We start from the raw sequence: 6000 nt of genomic DNA, 5'->3' as shown, positions 1-6000 counted from the left end.
ATTTTTCTAGAATAGGCTACGCTTTTCAATGCTACTGCATCACTTGTAAAGCGTAGCCACATTGTATACCATAGCTACTTTTTATAAGCGTAGCCTTAGGTCCCTCTTTTTTTTTGTATACTACAGCTACTGTATATAAGTGTAGCCTTAGGTCTCATTTTTTTTCTATATATATCTAATAATTATTAATACAACATAATAGTTAATAATATGATTACATATATAATAATTCTACATTTTTATTTAAATGAGTTGAATATTATAAAATAAAAATAAATACATAATTATACTTATAATACACTTATAATAATTATACTTATAAATGCCTGGTAAGAGAAGTGGCGAATTACTACAAAGTTACGAGCTTCAAGAAATTCAAAGAAATAACACACTTATAATAAATTGCAAATCAGTATGTTCTTCTATTGTCATAGAAATATCATCATGTTAAGGACATTTTTGTTGGGGGGGGGACTATAAGCCAACTTGTTCAACTATTGAGTTACTAACTTCAGTCAGCTCTTGGTCAGGGCTCCTCGCCAATAGTGACACTTCCAGTCTTGCATCATTGTTGTTAGCTAGTTGAGCTTCAAAATCTTCATCAAATGCAACTGATAGAGGTGATTTCAAATTCAAAATGATATATTGAAATTGATATTATAAAGCAAAAGATAGATAGCTAGGTAAATTAATTATACAGCAAAATAATTAAGTTTTGTACCTGAACCATAGAGAGACAGTAGCTTTAGCTCCTTTAGGTAAAACTTTATAATCATAGGATTTAAGATGTTCAGCACTGGCCAATGGATTCCCGCCAAAGGTACTGTAATCAATAATATATAAAGAAGTTCAGCACTCTTCTCTTGTTTAATTAATAAACAAATTTGCTTTCATTTCAATAGATGAAATTACTCGACCTATACAGAAGACTAAAAATATTGCCAAGTGGTAAACAGAAGTATAAAACTTCAAACAACAGTCATAACTATCGGCAAGAAAATGTAAATAAAGGAATCATAATAAGGACCATTTATAAAAAGCATTTGTATGATAAAATCAAACCTTCCATGCTCTCCTAGTTTTATACAAAGCATTACATCCTTGTCTGCAAGAACTGCACTCACAGGAAAAACTCCTCCACTTAATGCTTTCCCTAGTATCTGAGTAAAAAGACAGAATAAGGTTCAACTCATAGTGCTGGGAAAGAATAAAAAGATATACAATTCACAAGGTTAAGCTGATTTCTATTTTCTAACCACAACATCTGGGTGAACTTCTTCCCAGTCACAAGCCAGCATCTTCCCTGTTCTTGCTAACCCAGTTTGTATTTCGTCTGCAATCATCAGCACATTATATCTGGTGCAAAGATCTCTAACAACTTTCAAATAGCCATCCGGAGGAATGATTACCTTCAAATAAATAATAAAAACATATCAAAAGATGCAACCGAGATATGTACTTTGAAAAATCAGAACATAATAAAAATATGAATATTCAACCGAATGTCATGGCTCTTGACCAAAATGAAATCTATAAGCACACTTATCTTTTTCTTAGCCAAAGAATTTGAAGAAGCAACAAGGATTTCCCACTGTATGTAAACATAATATAAAACAATCAAATGGTGAGACCGGAAATAACACCATCAAACTATAACATCAGGGTATAATGTATATAGCAACTTCTTTATCATCTCAATTTTCAATTCAACCAACAAGGTGAGTGTTGCCAAGCAGATTAAGTGTTCTCAAAAGATCATACCCCAGCTTCACCCTAGATGGGTTCCAAAAGAAAGCCAGCTATGTGTTCTCCTTTTTCTGAATTTTTTCACAGAAAAAAATCAAAGATAAGTCAATTTAAACTAAAATATAGTGATGAAAATGTAAAGCAAAGTATGGGAGCACTAAGAACCTTTAAAAATTCTTTCAAGGACTTCTGCATCACCAAAATCAACTTTAAGATGGCCAGGCAATAAAGGACCAAAACCCCAGGTAGCTTCATTGTCACAACTCATAGATATAACAGCTAGTGTACGGCCATGGAAGCAGCCACAACATGACACAATAATAGCCTGCCACAAGTATCCGTGAACATAAATAGACAAACACCAGGAAAATTCAAATATGCATCTCATAAACAGAAAAGAAGATGCTATATTTTGAAGAGTAGACTTCCTTCATTTTATCTTTGCAGAGGAGGAGTACCAATACATCTTACAAGCATTTAGTTTCCAAAATATTTATTGAGAACATATGTCAAAACAGATTCTTCAGGCCATAGCTAAAGCATTTCTCCCTTTAGTTTTGCAAATACTATTAATATTCACAAAAAAAAGGGGGTTGGGGGAGGAAAAATAAAGTCATAAAGTATTGTGAATTTTAGCTTAGCATGTCATGAGATATTCCTTGTGTACTAGGCCATAGACCCACACTAAGCAAATATTCACTTCAACCTCATAACCTTGGAAAATGTAAATCATTAAGATATGACTACTGTTAAGATGATCTCATTGTTATACCTCATCTTTGGGAATTCTTTTCTTTTCATAACCCCACTTTCTTGCTAATTTCAGAGCTGTTTCCACTCCTTCAGCACCAGTGTTCATGGGAAGAACCATATCATAACCAAGCATACTTGTCAAATGCTCAGCAAATGGTGGAAACTGATCATTGTAAAAGGCTCGAGAGCTCAGGGTCAGCTTTTCTGCCTGCTCTGTTAAGGCTTTCAGAATTTCAGGATGGCAATGTCCCTAAGGAAAAGACAGGCACTTCAATAATTAGAAATTAACTTCTATAACTCATTTGGGCACTATTTCCGAATTAAAATTCGAGATCTATAGCTTAGGGAATAACCATGAGACAAGTGCATAGCAACCAAAGGACATCATCACGCACTTCAATCATGAAAAAGGAGCAATGCTTTAATACCAGAATTCATGTAAATGCCAAGCACCTCTGAGCAGGAATAGGGAGATCTGGTACTCCTCTAGAAGAATTGCCATATAAATATAAAAGCAGAGTTTAGTGGAGCATCACTTCTTATTTGTTTGCACCACAACAAGATTAATGATAATGCCTTCACAGATATAACCTGCTTGATTAAACACAACAATCAGATGAAGTTGCAAAAATAAGATTACCCTTAATCAAAGCAAATTGAACAGAGTTCATATATAAAATATAATTTTTACCTAAAAGTTAAGCAAATCAAAACAAGCTATATATATGTATTTCACATATTAAAACTCCCAAATTAAAACCCCTAAAATCAGAACCCTAAACCTCTGAAATTTCAGAACCAAATAAAAATCAATACATACATATTCAATGATGTGAGCACAGATAAGACGATGATGAGAAGCACGGAGATGACGATGGTGACGATGGCGCAGCAACAGCGATGGTCAGAACAGTGACGGTCATCAGCGATTAGGGCACGGAGAAGACGATTAGGGTAGAACGGAGAAGAAGAGCGATGGTCAATGCAGCAACAGCGACGGTCATCAGCGACGGCGAGAATGGCGAAGGTGAGGGTTGTGTGTGACAGGGTTGGAGAAGGTGAGAAGCGCAGAGATGAGAGCGAACAGGAGTGACGGTCAGTGGTGAGTGGTGATGAGTGGGTTTCTTCGCGATGGTGAGAGGGTTTCTGCGCGATGGTGAGTGGTTTCACGGTCAGTGCAGGGATGAAGGAAAAAGAGGGAAAAAAGAGGAATTTACACAAATTTCACTAAGTGTTTCGAGAAAAAGAGGGAAAAAAAGTTACCAAGTGTCAAGTTTTTGGCTTTAGATACATTAGGCATCACTTTTTAAGTGTACTTAAAACTTAGCAATATGTTACCCTCTAAAAGCGTTTCCTTCGATACAAAAAGTGAACCCATAAATATTAATCTAAGGCTACGCTTTATAAGTGATTTCTATAATACCTAAGGCTACACTTTTTAAATGATGCCACAATTGTGTATCCTTTTCCCTCATAAAAAGGCAACACGGAGAAAAGCGTAGCCTATTCATAAAATAGGCTACGCTTTTCAAATGTAGCTTAAAAAAAGTGTGGCTGAATGGGTATTTTTCTTGTAGTGACCATTTGCCGCCGCCAGGATAACCTGTGATTTTTTTATTGAAGTAATATTTTCTTGCTTAATTTTTGAAAGTCAACCCATGATTACAATTTACAAAGATCATAAACCGATTCGTAATATTAATACAGGTTGTTTTCGTACTGCCTAACAATATAATGTCATTCCCTCAAATAAAAATCAAGAACACACATTTAAGTTTATTATAATTTAAATTTAAAATTATAATAATTGAACTTGATTTGGATTTTATATTTATTATTTTGTTATTCTGAGTTATAGTTACAAGGAACTCACTTTTAGTTAGGATTATAACCAATGTATTTATATATAAAATAAATTATTAATCGAATTTAATCAGCATACTAGAATTAAAATATTTTTATATGAAATATTTAAATATTAAATTATTTTTATTTTTTAAAATTTTTTTAAAAAATTAACATATCGCCTAAAATATTTAAGAAAAATGCTAGGTAGACAATGAACATCTTGAACAATATGAACAATAAGTCCTAAAAATTAGCCCAATTAACCTACTAACACAGTATACCCGTATACACCCCCTCCCCCAAATCCTAATTTTAATCATCTTAATTACTAACATCATAATTATCCCACCCACTCCCCTCTTTTTTGACCTAGCAGTAAAAACCTTTCCTCTTCCCCACTAGTGAAACGACATTCACGAAGGAGGAGCCTTCCCCTACCCCCAATTGAAACGGCATTGAGGAAGGAGGACCTTCCCATAGCCGGCGCTTTGTCTCTACCGCATTCCATTGTCCAGCCTGCCCCTCGCCATACCGACCATCCTCCGGGGCCCCTCCATTGTGAAGACGAGAAGCAGCAATCGAACCCCCCTGTCGCCATTACGTGGACATTGCCCAGCTGCCACCAGCGTCGTATTTTAATGGCCAGCTCCCGAGCTTGAAGTCCCTGCATGTTCTTGTCGCTTGGAGTCTTCCTCGGACAAAACCAGAGTAACCGTGTGTGTGTGTATGCTCACCCCATTCAAGGTAAGTCCCCCGCTAGCTGTTTTTTTCACGAATTAGATGTTCATAGTATTTTTTATGTTATGGTTGCATTGAAGGATTTTGCTACTTGTGGAAATTGCTGGGTCTGTTTGACTTTTTGAAGTGTTTGTTAACATAAAGAAATTGAAAATAACAATGACCCATATATGTTGTTGAGGATCGTATTTTTTGCGTCTTGTTTTTTAGTGGTTGACTGAATTTGGGTTTGTTTTGTCTCCGGGTATTAGTAAGTCAATTGGTGTGAAGCACATGCTTAAAATTTGTTGCTTTATGAGTTGTTTAATCACTGTAAGTCGGATGGTTATTTCTATCAGGAATGGATGGTTGAATTTTTTCACAATTGTTTGAAATTTGGTTGAGGATGTTAAACCTTTTTTTCCTTTCGATACCTTACCTAAAAGGGTATCACATGTTAATAACTGTTCAATATTCTTATTAGGCATATTTGATTTTGAAGAAATATGTTTTAATTGGTATCATGTTTCTTTATTTAAGGAAAAAATTGTAAGTATAATTTGGAATTAATTTACATTTTTCTAGTCTTAGCTGAAAGTGTATTATACTTTTTTCCCACATGTCTACTTGCATTTGAAGCATTTGATTGGACAGGATCTAAAGGAAAGTAGTTTTGGCATTGAGTTTGACCACTTAAAGACTCTATTTACATGCTGATGACCATATTTGTCTACCATCGCAATCAATATTTGGGAACATTTTAAATAGAGTCGCTTTAGATTTTAAAAACAGTTAGTAAGTCAGTAAGAATAGTCCTTTTGACACATCAGATCAAAATAAACAGTGCATTGCATTCAATTTGCAAGTTAATTGGTCAAATGCATTACCTACATCACTTATTAGTTCTTTCACTAATTATTTCGTGACTATTCTCTT

The 6000-nt window shown here is 34.7% G+C and overlaps 1 pseudogene; it reads right to left on the bottom strand.

The window, feature by feature from the left end:
- Window positions 1-576: 576 nt before the first annotated feature.
- On the bottom strand, window positions 577-4945 carry LOC130975249 (ornithine aminotransferase, mitochondrial-like; annotated as a pseudogene).
- Window positions 4946-6000: the final 1055 nt, after the last annotated feature.

Source organism: Arachis stenosperma, chromosome 4 (assembly GCF_014773155.1).
Source record: "Arachis stenosperma cultivar V10309 chromosome 4, arast.V10309.gnm1.PFL2, whole genome shotgun sequence".
Lineage (NCBI taxonomy): Eukaryota > Viridiplantae > Streptophyta > Magnoliopsida > Fabales > Fabaceae > Arachis > Arachis stenosperma.
The sequence above is the reverse complement of the archived record's forward strand: the minus strand, read 5'-3'. Positions and strand labels throughout refer to the sequence as shown.